The 20,490-nt window shown below is 46.6% G+C and overlaps 1 protein-coding gene across 3 annotated transcripts in view; it reads right to left on the bottom strand.

The window, feature by feature from the left end:
- Nucleotides 1-19,200, bottom strand: part of LOC135387836 (toll-like receptor Tollo) — a 144,403-nt gene extending 125,203 nt beyond the window's left edge. For all 3 annotated transcript variants that reach the window (XM_064616993.1, XM_064616991.1, XM_064616994.1), the window contains exon 1: nt 18,923-19,200. The gene's annotated coding sequence lies outside the window, so the exon portion shown is untranslated. The remainder of the gene's footprint in view (nt 1-18,922) is intronic.
- Between the last annotated feature and the right edge of the window lie 1,290 nt (nt 19,201-20,490).

Below are 20,490 nucleotides of genomic sequence, written 5' to 3'. Positions count from 1 at the left end.
TTGCTTTTCCCCCCTTATTTATGTCTCTCGGTCATCTTGAGACTGGTTTTTCTACTTTCTTTTCTATTCACGAGTTCTGCAATATAGCCTAACATCTCCATATTTTTTTCTATCTCAATGAATGAATGAATTAATTAATTAATTAATCAATCAATCGGAATTCCCCTGAAGTCAGCCCATGACGCATACGAACACGACGTCTGTCCACGTCTGTATGGCGCCCTTGCTTCGCGGTGCTAAGGTGGAATCAAACTGAGGGAGAGGGAGAGAGGTCGGTATAACATTCCTCTGTAGTATTAAAGGTACTATAAAGCAGTCGAGGTAGAACCAATGCAATCAGCATGACGTGAGAGTGCTAGACTCAAAGGTTCGGCACAACAAGTAATATGCTCACGGGTTTACTCTACGTATTTTTAATTGGCAAATAAAAACGCAGTCAAGAATGTCGGGGTGACGCCTGGTGGGAAGAAGTCCTCAATTTGTCGAGCAACCCTGTACACAAGGAGACCGATAAACAGGTGGCTTTCCTGTTGGGATTTGCAAATACTATACCTTTTGAGAAAATGTAATTCGTGTCAAAAGAACATAAACACAAGCCGAATCTTGCACTCAGTAGCTAAACGTCTATACCTGGGCCTTGTTTGAGCATCGTGGCGCTGCTATCGTACGTCACTCTGTTCGGCCCATAGTCGTGCACATGAGACATTTTCGCCGCCATACTTGGCGGAGTTGGCGTTTCGTCGGTCTGCTTCGCCACAGTGTTGCCAGTAGATTTAAATTTGCATTTTTTTTCGGGAGCTATAACGTCTATGTGAGAAATTTTTACGGCATTTTACTCCTGAGGACGTACACAATTCAGGGCACACAAAACATGAGGTTCCACCTCGACTGCTTTATAGTACCTTTAACGCGCCTGTGATTGGAAAAATATGGAAGAGTGGAGGGTGACCCCGTATATTTCAGCCGGGCCCGTTGAATGTTGACGAGGGCGTTGCACATCACCGTGTAACGGTGAAGACACAACCTCTCGGAGGGTCCCTGTCTCCCACTGCGTTTTCATCACCTGCTGTTGTTCACAACGTAGAACAACGAAAAGCGTTCACCATGGAGGAGAACTATCTTGCAACCACGATGTCCTCTCCTATATAGCGCGTTACTCTCGAGGGATGTCAGACGATGTAAGCCAAGGACAGGGCAGGCTCTTCGCTCCAAGCGCTTTGCATATATGTCGAGCTTTGTTTGCATACGCAAAATGAGAGTATGTATACGCCACACGGATTTAAGCGGTTTTGCCCAATATTTGTTACCGCGAACGTGGGTTGCAAACGCAACTGATGCGCTTGAAAGCAGGCGACGCCTGCGCTGTCGTCACTACCTACGCATGCAGCCGTTAAATTTTCAATGCCCCTGGCGACACGCGTTTGCTTTCGCCCCGCGATATTGAGCATAACGTTGCCAGCGTCTAGAAACAACGTATAGTTCAAGGTCGCTGGAAGGAAGAAATGGAACACGTAAACGAGTCAGTGACATACAGTGAGCGAGGATAAAAGAAATTAAGCGTATTGTACAAAGAGAAAAGGTATAGCAGCGTATATGGTCTCGTATATTCAGTGTTTAGTACCTGTGACGCGTTATTGGCTGCTGGTGTGCCAGCAGGTTGCTCTGCTCGGGGAGATCATGCGTCTTGGTCCGACTTCAAAGGGAACTGTGCCAACAATTGCCTTACAGCCTTCGAGGGTAAAGTCCAGGTAAAACACCCGGACAGCTGTCGTTAGTCTTCCATGCCAATACTGAGAGGTGACCCAGGTATGAATCCCATCACCGGCTCTGGTTGCACATACACACTGGCCGGAATGGGGTCTCCCATTCCGTTCCAATTCCATTCCCAGGAATGGCGATTTGCGATAATTCCATTCCTTTCAATTTCTCGGAATGAAAAGGTGTATGGTCAGCTCCCACTCCCACTACTGGAATGGTTTGGCAATCCAATTGCATTCCATTAATTCCCATAACAAAACTGCCACCCCGGGGCGCCCAGACCATTCCATTCCATTCCATTCCCATTCCTAGGACAGCTCCCGCCATTCCATTCCAATTGCATTCCGGGCTCTGCCGCAATCTGGAATGATTCCGGAGTCATTCCAACTCCGGAGTGGCAACCCCTCAACCCTGACACTGACCTGGATATGTAATTATCATCCGCGCCACTGGTGGTATATGGGCTAAGTTTATCATCAAACAATGTTTTCCGAGTAAGATGCTCTTCGTTAAAGCTTAACTGCGCGGTTTCAGGAATTTGAGAAATTGTAATTCGATACCTTTTTTTTTTTGTTGTTGTTGTTGTTGTACACACGTGTAGGTTCCTGAGTTGCTCATAAATAACTATGACATAAACAGCAACAATATCACCAACGCGGGAAATGAATATATCGCTAAAAGAGAGCTGCATTCTCGAGGAATTCATTTTAATTCAGTGGGAAGCGTAAATCAGATACAGGGGAAGGGGTAGGAAAAAACAACAACAACAACAACTAGAAAACATACATAAAATAAAAATAGTACGGTTTTGAAGACGTCAGCACCTTTTCCCTGAGTTACATGAATTCAAGCATGCGTGAACACGTTTACGCGTTTGGACACTGAAAGAGGGTGTCACCTCCCTCTGAATTGCTTTCCTCCGTTTATTCTCTCTCTCTACGATTTTGTTTTTGGGTCTTTTATGACGCGGGATACCCGGGAACAATATAAACTTCGAAGTTACAAACAGAAGTTCGCGTTCAGACACTAAAAGACGCAGAAAATTTGGCAAAAGTCCTCTCCACGAAGAACAAAGCGGGCATAATCTCGTCAAAAGCGTTCCGAGTTATTCCTGCAAAAGCCGGCCGCGTTAGAGCCCTGCGGTAATTCGACGTCGTCGCATTAGGGCACGACGCAAAATTGGAACCTATTCAGCGTTGTAACAGCTAGACGAAGGGATCAAAACGTCCTTGTGTGAAGACAATGGCTCGGATGATTATCCTGTTAACGGTGCATGAGCACATCCTTTGTGTGTTTGTCATCCCGCTGAAAGGTTTTGGGAAGTCCCGTCTGCTAAAGTTCGTCTTATATAGTGCGAGACAGGTGATCTGGAAGTTGCCGATGCTCATCTGGGGGCCACGTTGAAGTTTGTTCGCTGACGTGAGACTGATGCATCAGGAAGGGTGTACAGGAACCGGAAGGAGTGACGGTATATAGAAGAGATACAGAGAAACGGAAGAAAACCAAGCAGGCGATGACCTCTGCCTTTTGAATTCTATCCTTGAGATTTCACCTGCAGGATTTGATTAAATAGAAAAAGAAAAAAAAATATATGGCGTTGTTAAGTGACGACGTGGTCAGTACTGGCTAGCACTGGTCAATACTGACGTACGCGCAGTCTGGGGGGAAATAAATAGCAAAAAGAAAAAGCGACACCAAGAACAAAGCATCGGAATACACCCACAAAGCCGCAATAAAGAAATAAATGAATGGCGACCTCAAGACTCAAACATAAAGCGCGGACCCCATAACAAGCGACACGCGACGCGCTGCAGAATTTGTCGCTGTCGCGTCTGGTGATGGCGCGACTTCCTGGTCCATTTGAGCAGCGACATTTCGTCACCGAGAAATGATGTTTTTGGAGAAGCAATGCTTATTTTATTCTAGCTAAGTTGTAAATTGCCATAAATATACCAAAAATAGTATTTCATTCGTCAAAACGAGGAGAAATTGTAATGAAGGTGCTATGTAATATTCGCCGTAACGCAGTGGCGCTGCGGTTGAAGTACCCAACGCCCCGCCCACTTCTTCGTCTGCTAGTTCTGTTGGTTGCCCTCTCCACCCTCTCCCTTTCCCACGCGTTCAGTTCTTGTTTCACGCCGCCAAATCTAGCTGGTTTTGTCGAACAACAGGCAACGAACTCAGCGACATGCTACAAATATCTACTGGGAGTAGATGCAGAAATATTGAGCCGCGACAAAGCTTTTTTGACGCTCGTGTGGCGGCAGTGACGTCGATTTTGTCGCTTCTCACGTGTATCTGCCGCGTGTCGCTTGTTATGGGATTCGGGCTTAAGAGAACATACAAAGTGACATAGGGGAAACGACACGTGATACATTACGAAGTGTGTGAGAGATTAGAAAACTTTCTGTTGCTGCGCCTCTGACCACCGTAATTTCTTATTTTCCAGCGGTACTGGAAGGAAATAAAAAAAAAAGCCACGTTATATATGCCAATGCACCGTGCCTCGCAGGAATTGAAATTCTCATGCAAACATGACCCCGCGTGGATCGCGTGCAGTCTCTCATCTGGATCAATCGACTATGGGGGGGGCGCCATTATCGATCTGCTATCGCACCTGATATGTTTCGTGAGAACGATAGGTTGAGGTATGTGTGTGTGTTGTAGTGCGGGTGCGAGCTTCACGAGCCATCGTCAGCTTTCGGCCCGGTGGGTTTAATTGCATCACGGCATGCTCGGGTTCTGAGCGAGGGTGCACTCAGGAATGCGTATTGGCTTGAGTCATGCTTGGATCAGCTTGGCTTTGCGAGGCTGTGGTGATGTCAGGTAGAACGGTATAATGTCCCGGTGCCTTTCGCTTTTTAGGGGTAAAATGCGATATTCCCGATGCTGTCCTTCTGAGCAAATTTTGTGGAAGTCAGGATGATGCCGAATTATTTCCGAAATTTGTCGAAAATTACAAATTGTGGACGAACTTTTTTTTATTGATCTTTAATTTAATCGTTTTCGCTCATTTTACGTTTCATCAGTGTTTTATGTGTTTCAGTGTTATCAGCACTGCAGGTAACAAAATCTACCCGAATTTAATCCTGTACCTTACGGTCCAGTGCTCACGAGCATTCCACATCTCACTGACCATGCTCAACCAAACGTGATACATTATCAAGAAGCCAACTCCCAGCATGGCATGGTTCACTACCGCACTAGCCATAAAGACCACTCCCCAACAACGTAGATCTGCTAATCACTGGTAGTCAGCAACGTAGATCTGCTAATCACTGCTAATCACTCGTGCGTTCTCCCAGGCACAAAGCGCATTTGAATCCCATCCCGCCAAAGCCAGCTTCATCAGTAGCGAATCGTACATAACAATGTTTCGATCCGCGAAGCAGAAGGGAAATTAATACCTTCGCTGTCACAACCCACATATACAAAAGCGCTCGCAAGTTATAATGCATTAAGACCCAAACTTAAAGCTTTTTCTCAACATTTTTTTTAAATATTGTTATTAAGCGTGTATCTAGGTTTCTTTTCTTATTTTTTATTTTTTTTTCTGATAGCGGAAACTGCGCAGAAGCAGGCACAATAAGTGCGCTGTGCATCCAGTCGAAACGGCGTGTGTGTTGTTTGTTTCCTAATCGATGGCAGAAGGAAAAGTGAAATTGAACGCGATATTCAGTCGGACCGCGAAGGAGATTTTTAAGGAGGTTGACTCTGTGTCCATTGAGCGCGCACACTGAAATGGATATAGAACACACGGAACCATATAGTGCAAGAAAGCAGGGAATTCTTTTTGGTGACGAGGCAGCGCTACCAGCAGATTTGGAGTCAGTGGCCACTATGGCACGTCCTACCGTGTATTAACTAGAGCGAAATTCCTAGGAATACTCAAGCGAAAGATGCGCAAAACGTCATAGTTTTCTGCTGTCACACGTCACGGAGAATATCCCGCTGCTCAGTCACAAGACATTCTGTAGCAGACGACAGGGCCGACGGTGTCGTCTGCTATATGATCACAAGACATTCTGTAGCAGACGACAGGGCCGACGGTGTCGTCTGCTATATGATCACAAGACATTCTGTAGCAGACGACAGGGCCGACGGTGTCGTCTGCTATATGATCACAAGACATGCTGTAGCAGACGACAGGGCCTACGGTGTCGTCTGCTATATGATCACAAGACATTCTGTAGCAGACGACAGGGCCTACGGTGTCGTCTGCTATATGATCACAAGACATTCTGTAGCAGACGACAGGGCCGACGGTGTCGTCTGCTATATGATCACAAGACATTCTGTAGCAGACGACAGGGCCTACGGTGTCGTCTGCTATATGATCACAAGACATTCTGTAGCAGACGACAGGGCCGACGGTGTCGTCTGCTATATGATCACAAGACATTCTGTAGCAGACGACAGGGCCGACGGTGTCGTCTGCTATATGATCACAAGACATGCTGTAGCAGACGACAGGGCCTACGGTGTCGTCTGCTATATGATCACAAGACATTCTGTAGCAGACGACAGGGCCGACGGTGTCGTCTGCTATATGCGCACCCGATATTCAGGCTTGGTGCGAATGCTCAACGCAAGAGTAGTGATGTCACGAACTCTTTCGCGAACCCGAGGATCGCAGTGACACACGCGCTCGTTCGTGCGGTTTTTATCATATTTTCCCCTCATCTCTTTTTTTTTTTTTTAATATTAGCGCCGCGAAGCAACTGTGACTATGAGAGGTACGGGTAGATGAAGAAGGGACGACAGGAAAGAGCCGCATCCTGAGCCGACTTCGAGAAAACTCTGCCGAAATATCCGTCTGGAAAGTCTGTCGGGGAACCCAGGGAAAATCTCAGACAGCACAGCTGGTGGTAGGATTCGAACCCGCCACCTCCCAGTGGAGTTTGAAACTGAGCTAACTGCGAGAAATCTGAGCTAAGAATGCACAGCACGCGCAGGAAAATTTAAAAGACGTTTGATTATGCGTTGTTGCGTCGCACCACGACAGCTCGATAGGTGGCGCGAACAAACATAAGTAAGAAACAGCACAAAACCGAATTCAAACAACTCAGGGAAAAGAGGTGCTGATAGACGCGCATGCGCAATGAACTCGAACCTCTGCCAACTTTTTCGAATATCCCGAATGAATGTTCGAATTTTACGAACTTTTGCGAATTCGAACATCGACAGGTTCTTGACATCACTGCATTATATTCTGCCCCGTGAACAGCTTTTGCGTTTCTTTTTTTTTTTTTTTCCAGTTCGGTGGAGATTTCGCTCGTGCGAGTTACTAGATCATATACGATACAGTGTGATACAAAAATTACAGTGTGACTTGCATTTCTCGCCAGCAGCGCAATTTTGTGGTGGCGCTGGTTGTCGACCTATATATGTATTGCTTCTACACTCCATGCACCTATATAATAAGATCTTGGAGTTAGAGAACATCACATTATATGTTATCGCAACAATGTCCAAGTGATGTAGAGGCGGCAGACAAGACTTCGAGTCAAATATACTCTTCAAATTAATCGAACTTCTAAATTAATTGCCTCTCTTCCTCTTTCTCTCTTTCTAAGTCACAACGTCCCGAAATCAACATCGTCTACCGATTGGATAAGTTATCTCTTTCCGGTATAAAAGGTTCGTACACAAAATCCTCGATATAAATATCCTTCCGGACAAATTGTCATTCGTGAACATACGCAAAAAAAAAAAAAAAACAATGCTCACGGCCCGCAGCAAATCGACATGGTCACCACCCACTCCTGATTGATTGATTGATTGATTGAAAGAAAGAAAAAAATGGGGATACCACCCACTCCTCCTTTCTCAATCTCCACGGACATTACAGAAATATACTCATATTTCTCGGAGTTAAAAAGAAAAAAAAATCAACCGTGTTATTCTTTGCAATCTTCTTTCCTCTCTCTGTCTTTTTTTTTTTTAATATAATTTTAGCCAAACTTGGACCGTATAGGAGAAAATGAAGGCCAGTATATTTTCTCTTTCACTTATATCTTTTTTTTTTTTTTTTAACCGTATTCCCCTCGCAGTTTCGGGACAGAAATAAAATGCGTACATATATTCCATCGCATATCTATTGATTTTTCATCGGAACTTCCGCCCTTTCGGTCTTGCTCCGCTCCGGGGGAAAACACGAAACCAGCGACGTCGCACGGGCTTAATTCAATTGGACATAACCAGCAATCCCCTCTCTCTCGCTTTGGTCATTTATACTTTATCGCTCCTTCAGTTTTACAACGGGCCATTCGAATGCGCATGCTCCTAAGTTGATCACACATAACACAATGAATCAAGCGTCCAACTTCAGCGTGGTATTGTGTATATCGATCCGCGTTTCTGGATGTCCTGCGGATTTCTGCAACTTTGTGCATACAGTTTCGGTTTCTGTTTTGCCTGTTATGCTTGTCAGTTATGAGTTGGGTCGACCGTGTAAGCCAGATGGAGTTGGGTATTGACTGGAGGGTTATGAGCGAACGTGAATTCGATTGGAGGGGGTTTGACGACGCGTCGTTTTGGGGATGCAATAAGAGACTGCTGTATACCGTTAATTAAGGCTACATAATGAGCATCACGGATTTGCTGCAGGCGCTCTTTGCAAGGGAACGTGCACTCTTCGAAGCAAATTGGCATTTTCGGATCACATTGAGGGGGGGTATATGTTTATTATATATAAAAAAAATAAGAGGGAAAGGTTAGCCACCGGTATGGCGGCTTGCTATTCCCAGGAAAAAAGGGAAAAATAAAGGCAAAGAAAAAGGAAAACAAATAAATAAAAAGAAAGAGTGTTGAGTGTTGATTGAGTGTTGTTAGCAGTGCCGCAAGTATGGTTTCTTTGGCATATACCAGTCCGTAGTTAATTAATAAGAGCAATAATTCACTAATAATGCATATAACGTAATTAATTGATACGTAACTTTGCCCCGCATGAAAGTTCTTTAATTAACGTGCGCAGAAATGCCAGCCAAACGGTGCACCTTATATGACGTCACTAGCGGAAAACGAAGTGTCCATGCAACTTGTACCCTGCCACCGAGTAGCTGACGACCTGAGCAGGGTTCGAACCCGCAGCCTTGAAAGCTTGTGCGGCTTGTGTTATGTCTAAGACGTCAAATTGTATAGAATGCGTTTACTGCGCTCGTGAAGCTATTCTGAACTTTTCCTACCGCCGTTTCGAAACTCTGAACATTTCGATAAGCGGCATTTATAACCTTCATTTGAAACGGAATTTGCTCGTCTTTCTTCCGTGACGTCACATTTTCTTGACTTTGTTGAATGAAACGAAAAGAAAGAAAAGAAAAAGTGACAAGTCTGTTTCGTGCATTGCGTCAGTTACGCATGCGCTGCAGAATCATGTAGGCATATCATGGGCGCTTTTCTTTCTATTGCAAGTAAACATGACCCGCGAGTCCAATTATGATGTCCTAACATTATCAAAGTGTAGTGTTTTGTAGTGTGGCTGGACATCAAAACCGCTCTTTTTCAACATAGAACGCCACGTGATGTTAGAGTTCGAACCACCAAATGTTTCGTGTATTACGTATATGTCTTGAAACAAAAATGTCCCTAGTTTTAGTTTCAGCCTTCGGACGTATGAACATGCCGTTCCACGTTGTTGAGGCGGGATGGCACCCACAGGACAGCTCGATGTCAGTGCATTGTACAGAAAGTGCATAGGGAAATTGGCTGTCGCATGCATCTCATGCAAGGACGTTGAACCACTCCCCCACATCCACCTACCTATAGCAGTAACAGTATGTAGAAACAGCATTCTTCAGCTTGTTCATCAAGAACCGTCGTATGGGCTTATCACGTGCAATTACCCTGCCGCTTCCAATCGCCATTTCACGACAAGTGGAGCATGCCTTTTAAGTAATTAACTTCTACGGCAATGCGCAGTTAACCATGAAAAAGAGGTTTCGTAATTGTTGACCACGACATAGACGCAACAAAGCATAATTATATGGCAGACGGCTGGGTTCTTTGCTAAGAAAAAAAAAATGTCATCTGCAAGAATTTCCTTGTCCCTCTATTTCATGAACCACTAGAGGGCTCAGCGTTCTTTGATGGGCGAGCGCAACTACGGCCACCTTGCGCGATGATGACACGTTAGCGCACGACTTGTCTTCGCTGGCGGCCACGAGTGATGACCTGACGAACTTACAGCAATAACAATTGTACCCGTGAGGTCTGTTTAGGGAACGACGCGCTTCGCAGCGTTGATTGTTTGCCGGAAGGGAATACGTGAAGTGTCGACTTAGGTCGTTGTCATTATGAACAAATCTGGAAGCGTTTTTTGTGGTCCTTATAATGAATGGCATCTCCGCGTGCACTCTAAGAAAAAAAGGAGTACTTTTACTCCTTTTGGGGAGTAATTGCATTGCCACAAAAAATAGTCCCTTTCGGGAGTAAATGCACGGGAGTAAATGAATGTCACAGAGTGAAGACCGCATTTCACGCGCTGTTGTAAGAGTCCCAGGTGCATAATTGGTGCGCATGCATGAAAATACTTTGAAGCAAACTGTCAACGGTGATATATCGAGTGATATAAAATCTTGCGCCATACTAGGGCACAATTTGCGAAGAAAGATGCGCTAACTGTTTCTTACTCTGTGTGGCTGGAAAATTGCTACGTTGTCTGAGTTATACAGCCTTATGTCGTTCAAATTGACCAAGGGCACATATTTACGTAGACTGTTGCATTTAGGAGACCATTCGCGAAGTTTAGTGACAATTTGCAGTCCTGGGGAGTAAATGTCGGGACTAAATGTTGGGTTAGGGGACTAAAATGGGGAGTAATTGCAGACTAGGGGAGTAGAAGCTGCAATTACTCCCCGTTTTACTCATTTTTTTCTTAGAGTGTGCGCGGAATCTGTAGACTGACTCCGTCTGCTGAATGTTATGTTTGGTTGTTGTTTTGCAGTGCTTAGAACTAAAGCGAATTATAACAATAGTGAAAATTATATCGAGGAATCAGTACTGCATCTGCATCTCATAAACGCGGACATAATTTGTGCTAAGGGTGTCAGAAGAGGCATCATATTGGCTTTAAAGCGACTTTCTATCCCGAACCAAAACTAGAACAGTCCTGTTGGCGATTCGTGCGTTCCTTCCCTATGCTTTCTTATGACGATTAAAATCACCGCGCAAAATCGTAAAATTTGTGGCCGACTATTTGACTCTGTGACGCGACGCGTCCACGTATATCGATGGAGCCAACTTCTCCGTATTATTTTTACACTTACTCACTGAACACAACGTACTCAGTTTCCATTGCGTGTCAGTGTTCAGGCGACACCGAGAAAGCGTTTCATTTCAACTACAAATTTCACATTTCCTTTTCGAGTCCCGCGCGTTCGCCCCACACTTTGGATGTACTGCACTTTCGGTTCAAGGTACGCACATCGAACACAAATCAAACACGAGTCTATTTTTAGCAGAAGACAATTTCCTGCTCTTCACCTACGTCAACCACAAGGATTTCGTCGTCTTTCACAATATTCTACCTCCGAGTGTTGAGGAGTGAGCAAACGAAACGTATTGGCCTCGCACCTGTTGCACAGCTTCCAAACGCTCCGCTCTTGAAGATACGAAGCGTACGGGTTACCTCCACACACAAACCTGCTGGCACGAGATGTTTCACTGGCTACCATGATTTATAACGCCATTTATCTCGCACTTCACCGCACTCGATCCTCAGCAGGCCGTATCACTGTACACACGCAACATCTGCCACTTACTGTTCTTGCATATCTCAAAGGCCCGGAGCGAACTCCAATCACGAAAACCGGCGGACGAGAACATAAAGAACACTGCTCCGCTAACAAAAACCAGAAAAATGCTCGAGCAATTGTGTGTGTTCTTTTTTATTTTTTTATTCGTGTCATCCCCCCACCATCCCTCACGCAACGCGCAGTACCTTTTCTTCGCTGCCTTTTTTCATTTATGTGTACATATACCGCTCTATAGAATTACAGTATTATACTTTGCAGGCATATTCCATTCCTTTTCTGTCCACCCGAACCCACAAAGAAGTACTTTTTTCTTCTTTACTTTTTTTGTTTTTTGTTTTTTTGCGAACCACAATGCATTCGTGCAACAACGGGATCAGCTCCAATATCCTTTCCTCGCTCTGAACGCGATGGATGCAGGGGAGGAAGAAGATGCACGTTCTGAAGAGAAATACGAGTATCGTTTCGTTTGCTGCATGCGCCTTGTATGCGAAGCAGTGCTGGTTTAGAATTATGCAAACCTGTTGTTAAAGAACGACTGATTGCTGCTGTCTTTTGAAGCGGAGGAGTTATGGACCAACAAAGATAGGCGGTTTCTTTTTTTTTTTCGTATATAATCGCTCGAAGGAGAAAGCAGACGGAGGAGGCATGCTCGTATAGTTCCTTGTGTTTGATACTTATCGGTATTGCGAGTTTGTTTTGGTTTTCCTTTTATGGTATGTGCGTGTGTGTGTGTGTGTGTGTGGCGTTGGTGTTATGGGCTTTTTTTGTCTGCTGGTCGTAGTGGATTTTGTAGACAAGTGGCTGCAGATGTGCAGAGGGGATATATAGAATTGTGGAGTCATCAGAAGCAACTGGACAGAGCATTTACTCGTCGAACAAGATCCGGACATGGCGAACAGTGGGACGTAGCGTGTTCGAATTTTTTCAACATCGGCAGAGACGTCTAAGGTTTTTCCCTGTGATTTCCGAAAAAAAAAGGAAAGAAGAAAGCTTTCCAGGCAGACCAAATACCAAAATAACGCTTCGTTAGTGGACCTCGAAATCTGGTACGTGCTAGCTTGTACAGCTCAAGGTATCCAGGAGGTGACAATTTGGAGCAGAAGCTGGCGAAGTTGCTGCTGAATTTGAGTGCGAGGCGACAAATATTCCGACGCATTTCGCCGTCTTCAACAAGTGACCTTCTTTTATCAACATCAAAGCAAGTTTTCCAGCATTACGAAAGACCTTCTGTCAAGAACCACGTTCCCTTCCAAACACGTCCTCACAACAGCTGCTCGCTTCTGGGTAACATGCACTCAAAGTCTTCATAACGCCCGCATCCCATTTCCGCCGCCCTGAAACAGCACCTCCACGTCACCATCCATCCCTCCAACCGTAATCTCCCTCTACGATACCTTTATCTACCTTCAAAATCATGTTCCAAACATCAAAGCTTTGTTCACCGCAAAGGAATCCGAAACCAAAACGTTTCTGTGTTTCTGCTAGCAAAGCATCTCGCAGACGACATCTATGCTGCCGGTGCCTTGTGATCCTCAAAGCAGACGACAGCGTTCGTGGAGCGTCCCTCTCTCGTCTATCGCCTTGTGATCTCACTAATTGCTTGGCGTTTCCCTTGCGTTTCATGCCTGAAAGCTACGCCAAGGTGACCGATACAGTGATAGATCGAGCACAAGCGAATGGTGATTACATGCGAGAGAACCTTCTTCCAGATGTTGGTGAGTTTCGTCGCCGCCTGCTGTGGTCAGTGGCGCATCTTCGGAGACCAGAAATTGTTTCCGCGGCTCCTTAACTTGGCTTGTATCTCTCTTTGCCGGTCTAACATCTGTCGTCGGAGCGGCAGCTGCTAGGCTGGAAATTTTTTGCTCGCGTGTTTGAGAAAAACTGCGTGAAAGTTGCGTCGAGGTGTGTGGTGTGGTAATTTGGGCTGATGATGTCTTCATCGAGGAGGAGGATGCGGTGAGAGCGCAGATGGTGGTGGTTTGCGAGCTACAAGTGTGGTGGTTTTGAAGAGGAGGAGGACGAGAAGTGGGGTGAAGGATGACGCAATGGCAATTTGTGCGTAGCGGCGGTTTATAAGCTCACATTCAAGTAGACGTGTGAGCTTCTGAAAAGTGGGGATGTATCGTAATTCCAGGTTTTCTGTCGCCACTTCTGACGGTGGATGACAGTGCTCGGTCAATAAGTTAGTTTCGCCCACCCATGGGTGGGCATACAGACAGGTTATGTTTGCGGCGTGGTGTAACAGCTTGCTGCTTGTAAACTCAGCACAACAAGTTATACATGTGGCAGGGAAGGCTAAATATGTTTAATTTGCGAGCAAAATTGGCGGAAAAAAGTCTAGTGTCGACGTTTGGTGGGTAACAACCTCCAATTTGTCTAGCAACAGTGATCTATGTTCTCGACTGCATGGCTTGCTGCTCACGACGACTACTCAGTCGACTTCTTTTGTGTTAGACACAGTGTTATGCGCATGCACTTTAGCTTTGCCGCCGGACTTGACGAGCAGTGCGCAGTTGGTGGCGACTTCCACACAAGGTTGCCCGTAATTTTCCATTTTAATTTCCCCAAAAAATTCTGAGCGCAATTGGAACGAAAATTGTGACGTAAGAGTACTCGGGGCTCAGGCTATATCGAATGGATGACTTTTCTGAGATCGCAACTCTACTGCTTTACAGTAACCTTAACGCGCACTCTAATATCTGCGCATAGCACCCAGTACGTAACGCCCCACGCGGAGGACGGCACGACCGAGCAACCCGTACTATGCCACCAAACTGACGACGTCCTCGGCCAGATTGGAACCTGCCATACTTTGGCTTCGGTAAGGGGACACGTTACCACCTGAGACACCTGCTGTGTCTTCCTGTATAGAAGATAGGTTGTAAGATCGCCTGGAAATTAATCCTCGAAGCACGACCTACTAGATTATAACGACCATGTCATAGGCACCCCTTTCCTGCGCCGCATTTTTGGAAGCTAGCGGTGACGCTACTCATCGTCCCAGTTATTGATTCTTCAATTTCTACAATACTTTGTACTTCACCTTACCTTAGTATTTATGTACAAGCGGTGGATATTCCACAGATGTTTCATTATGAGGTTGATCACCATCATCATTCTACGCGTTTCCATAGGAGCTATTACTGTCGTCTGCTACAGTATAGTCGTACGTGCGCTTCTGCGCGTTCAGAATTCAAATTTACACCGTCCAATCGTGACGCAGATCTCGCGTGACGATGAGTATATAGCGCCCCTAGCGGATTGTGCGGACGGGCTTCTCATAGGGGTTGCCGATTATGACATGGTCGTTAAAATCTAGTAGGTCGTGCCTTGAAGCCAGGTATCTTGACGACATTTGCGTGCACGGCTTAGCGACTGTGAGAATCGATGATGATGATGATGATGATTCGGGTTTTTATGGCGCATGAGCAACTAAGGCTATAATGCGCCAAACTGTGAGAATCCTGAGAACAGTCCAAGACCAGAACTTTCTAGGCTATAGCATCCAGCTTAACCTCGTACCCAATTTCCCCAAAATGTTCCCCAAAATACAGTCTCCTAACTCGCATCAGAACCTCACGTGGGCTTTGCTTGTCTTTTGTACAAGACAACCGCCGACGCCACACAAGACAGTAACGTCATCTGCACTCATCAAACGCGTCTCTCGCCCAGAACATTATACTGCAGACACCTCAGCAAGAGAGTTCACCAACAGCAGCATAATCAGCCGCCGTAGACGCGAAACATCATAACGCTGTCTATATCGCCGCCTGCGCTGTGATGGGTGCGTTTCATTTGGAGATCAATTATGCTAATGGCACGCTCTGCTGGCTCCTGGTGCGCTGGTCCTAACAGTCCGTGTGGGTGAGATGGGAAAGCGGTAGCGTAACGAATCGGAGGTCTCGATTCGCATCTGGTGCTGCTCGTGAAGGCCTCCTCATTACAGCGGACAGAATGGGTAATCGAGTATGCTGCCCGTGTGATGCTCTTGCTGAAGTTACGTCTATATTGAACTGAGCAACGAGATGCGGGAGCAAAAGTTTGCTATATATGTGGTGTATCCGCGGTGCAAACGTGGAGTGCGGCGGAGGAGTGAGGAGGTGCTGGTGGTTTCGGTTGAGGCGTCTTGTAGACATATTAAGGAAGAAGGGGTGTCGGAATGAATGAGTCATTTTGGGCGATAAGCTACTTCATACTATGAAATAAACCGGGCAATAAGTGAATCAGACGCGTTTAGACATCTACCGTCATCATAACCGTCATCATAAACGTCATCATGACGTTGGTAGACACACTGAAACTGAAACAAATCGGAAGGGGAGGGCTCGGCTCTATACGAACGGGCACGTGTTCGCTGCCTCCTATTCAAAGTAAGGTAGGACTGAAGGTCGCGTCCCTTTCAGGGACCATCGTAATCACCTCAAGACCGTGGCTTTCGTCCCTATAGCTTCGAGCCCAGTTGAACTCTACCAAATTGGTGGCACTGTGGAACACTAGGACGTCATTTGTTTACAAACAGGGAGAGGCCTATTGCCTGCATTTTTGCGCTTTTATCACGTACGAGGGGTATTTTGGCGTTCAGAAAAAAAAAAAGCCTCTCCCCGCTGCAATTAGACAACTCCATACGGATAACCACAACAACCTAGTTCTGGCACGCCTTTCAGAAAACAGTCCCCTCCCATCACACTCAGACGCACGTGGAAACCACGCGCATCTAGAGAAGACAAACTCTTGCAAATCTCCTATAATGTATACTATTCCGAGGTACTTTAATTTGACAACTTACAAACTGAAGAACGCAAACCAAATGTATAGGCAGCCTTGCAAACTTGAGGATCTCAATGTTACACACTTTGAGAAAAAAAAGCAACGGAGGTGCCTTCCCCCCTTACATCCGTTGCTGGGCAAATTCAGTTTCTTACTTTACCCGAAGCGTTTTCGGCGGCGGCGGAAGACCTCATCGAACAGGAGACGGCAGCATATCACGCTCTGCTGCCTTCCTCTGTGAGGAAGATGAAGCCAGCAAGTACAAAGGTACATGTGCGCGGATTGACTCCGGCACGCGAATCAATAAAACACGGCGGCCCGGAATGCCAAAAGCCCAGCGGGGTGGGGCAGCTGGGAGTAAATAGAAGGGGGGGCTTTAGCGGACAAAAAAAAAAAAAAAGCGAAATAATTAACCCTGTACTTTCGGACAGGGTTGTGCAGGAGAGGCATCAACGCTGGTATCTACGTTCATCTGTTTGTTCTCCGGCATTTCAACGAGAAAGGTATATATACGATAAAGTGATGAGGGCTGTGTTTGGTTTGGTTTTTGGCAGTCAGCGTATATGAGCATGAGAGGATGTGACACGGTGCGGGTCAGAGGGGAAGTTTGCCAGGTAACGTTTGTGATGGTTATATGCAGGTTTATATAGGCAAGAAAAAGGACGTTCATCGAAGTTATGGTGGGGCCCGGACATGATTTTGACGTCATTGGTTCATTGGATGACTCGCGTTTTGTGGCACCAAAAAACAATTTAGGTTTGGTACGCGGCTGATGCAAATATTCTATTACGTCAAGTAACTCCTCCGGGATAAGATGAAGCCTGGAATGAGCTATTTCTCACTATATGGGCCAGCACGATACCGTACTAGTACTAGTACCGTACTAGTAACCGCAGCAGCTTGTAGAGTAAACCCGTGATGTTGTCATGCCTAGAGGTCCATGACTATACTGTTAGCCTACAAAGATTGGCTCATTGATGTTTAAAAATTAGTATTTAGGTTACGTTTCAACTCAGGTTGCGCCAGGTACTCACTTCCACTACCGCCATGCGAACTGCCACGGTCGCATTCTTAGGCCCATACCTTTATAGGCTTAGGCTAGGTTGGGTTTTGTGCCGACATTCCTTCGATTTACCCTCCCCTGCCCGGCCCATTGTAGCGGGCTGTAAAATATGACCGTGGCTAACGAACGGCTGGGGAACACATAGGCAGAGCCCGACCACGGAGCGGCAATGGGCAGAACGGAACCCGAGCTCGGCCATGCCCCACAAAAAGTAAGCTGTAACCGACTAAGCCCGTGCCCATGCAGTGCTCAAACGCGCAGAATTCGGCGTCACAAACCATCACCGGCTTCGTCGTTTTTACACTCCTCAGTCCCACTACGAATAAGCGGCTCATCCTACAAGCCAGATATATATATATACGCCACAACGGCAAAACTGGACCGCCTCTCACTTTCTCACAAAGCGGACGGATATGCACGAACAACCTTCATGATATCTTGGAAGCAATACACAGGTCCTCGTGTCGCTTGTCTCGTATTTACTGGAGGCAGCTTATCAAGCCTCGTTTGAACGGTTGACATCGAGTCAGTTCCCTTGTGCATCCACGCGGGACTCACTTCCTCTGCAATAGAGATAGTGATGCCCCCCCTCCCCTCTTGTGCAGCGGCCGCTCTTTTCAAAGTCCGACCGCCGCCTGTGACCGATAACGGGGCTCTGAGGACAAGGACATGCGGAGGAGGGAGAGAGAGGTCTTGTTTACGTTGAGTCTGAAGTAATGCCTCACGAATATTGCACGAGTGTTGTCAGAATATGGGTCGGATATACGACGGAATAAAATAATAAGTGGTCGAGGAAATACAGAGACGTGCACGGGCTTTCGTTGACAGCTTGGTGGTTGTTAATAATGACAGCTTCAAACGGCATACTGCCATGTCGGCAGGAAGACAGATCGGCGAGTGGACGCAGCGTTCTCTCGTTGGTGGTGTAGAGACTGGAAGGTGGTCGGTTCGAATCTTGCCACGGCTGTGCGGGATCTGAGGTTGTTCCCGGATTTCCTGGCGTTCTTTCCAATCGGACGTTCGCTCAGTCCCCCGTGAAGCCTGCCAGTACGAAGTCTTCCACTGCTATTCTCGCTTAATCTGCCCCAAGTCTGTACGTCTCTCATAGCCACAGTTGCAACGCAGTGCCAGCACAGAAATACACACTATCGACACCATCACGACGGCCGGTTCTCTGTTTCTTACGCAAATCTTAACTACGAAGGACGTTGCCCTAAGATGTGCATGAAACCTTTTCGGTGTTGTACACTTCCTAACGGTGTTCTCGAGCCAGTGCATCAGCAATGCATGTGTATGTGCCGTTCGTAGCGGTCTGTGACAGACAGTCCTTGATGGCACAGCCCCATTCCAGTTTCCAAACCGTACCTGTTTAACTTTCATGGTACATGCAGGGTACACCTTAATGTTCCTCAGCTTGTAAAGTTCGCTGTCAAGACTGACTAAACGTTGTCCGTTGGCTGAGCAAAGTGCTAAAGACCGACAGTTCCGACATGTCAGTCGGCGATCGACTCTCGCATTCTACACGTCTATAATATCTGCGCGATGAGCTTCCTGAGCCAGAATAAAAGTGCAAACTCACCCAAAAATCCCTCGAAAAAGCCCAGATTCCTCTCCAGTCGCGTCTGGTTTTGTATCCGAGAAAAACAAACTTCCAACGACGGTGATGTAAACACTCGTAAACAGAAGAAATCCACCAAGATGAAGCAGACGTCCCCTCACAATGTCTTCTAAAGTTTGCCTCACAGCAGACTCTCAACTCTTCCAGACGACCCAGTGGACGTTGGGTTCTCAAGGACGCAAACCTCACTCAAGCACGCCGAAGTGAGAGCAGATATCTGGATCGCGCCGGCGTTTGTTGCCGACTGGTCCACCTTAGCAGGGCGCGCGCGTTGCGATTCGAGTTGGCGTCGAGTCGACGCCAGCGACATGCCGCGGCAGCTCCGCGTGGCTAGCGTTCGCTTTACTTTCGGTGTCAGTAGCGCGCCAAGTGCGGGAAAGGCGGTAAGGAAGGACTTGGCGGGTTCGGTCTGGCGTGCACCGAGGCATGGTGGTCCAGGTGGGTGCGGTACGTGTCGAGGTTTCTCGAGGTGGCACGCAGAAGTTGATTTGCGAGGTGATGCGTGAAAAGTGAAAGAAAGAAAAAGAAAACACACACACACACACACATAAATGGGATGATAATGTAGTGGGTCATTCACTGCCGTTATGGCGGTACACTGCCCCATTGCTCTTGTGGAAGGGATGAGAGAGGGATGATGATGGGAAGGTGTCCTATTAGAGTTCGCCCATTAGTCCAGTGCTGGACAGGAACTCTGCAAAAACTCGTAGGCCTTGCATCTGATGTGAAGGGTCCGACCATGGCCCGAGAATTTTGACTAAATCGAACTATCGTTGATCGACGTGTTGCAGAGCTGTTTCCATGAGGGCGCGCTCGCGATCGTACTGTCCGCAGACCAGGAGATGTGATGGAGGTCACCGCGCTCCCCATACATGGAACAGAGGCTGGATGTACCAACACCGAGGAGATGATTGAAAGTCGGTGTAAAAGCCACATTAAGTCTCATGCGGTGGAAGACTGTGGTAAAGGAACGTCGCATACGAAGGGGAAAGGGACAATGTGGGGTCAATGGAGTAAAGCAGAGAGTGGGCGGTGATGTCATGTTGCCATTGAGAGTGCATCTTGAGACCGGTGAGGCTGGTGACGAAGTAACGGCGATCCCTCCGGGACGAGGTCGTTCGGCATGCCCTTCTTGAAGCTTGAAGAGTATTTGTTTCGATTCAGTATTAGGTAGCACCGTCAGGCAACTGTACCATTGAGGGGACAGTGAGGAGTTGATCCCCTGGAACACAATTTGCTACTTGAGTTCCAGAAGGGTCACCACGAGAGCTCAAGACCTTTTTTTTTTTACCTATATATGACGTTACTGTGCGAATAACACATATGTGAGAAATCTGAGTTCTTCTTCGTTTATTTTTTATACATGAGTTTAATATCTGAACAGTTGTAGTATGATAACTGAAATGAGTTAATATCTGAAATTCGGAAAAAAATCAGCGGCTGTGACACGATGTACTCACAAAAGGAATTAGAAGCCGCTTTGCTGGGGCGCTTTCTGTTATGCTGGATAGCTTGCAGACAATCACATC

Source organism: Ornithodoros turicata, chromosome 3, assembly GCF_037126465.1.
Source record: "Ornithodoros turicata isolate Travis chromosome 3, ASM3712646v1, whole genome shotgun sequence".
NCBI lineage: Eukaryota > Metazoa > Arthropoda > Arachnida > Ixodida > Argasidae > Ornithodoros > Ornithodoros turicata.
This window is presented reverse-complemented; position numbering and strand designations above follow the sequence as displayed.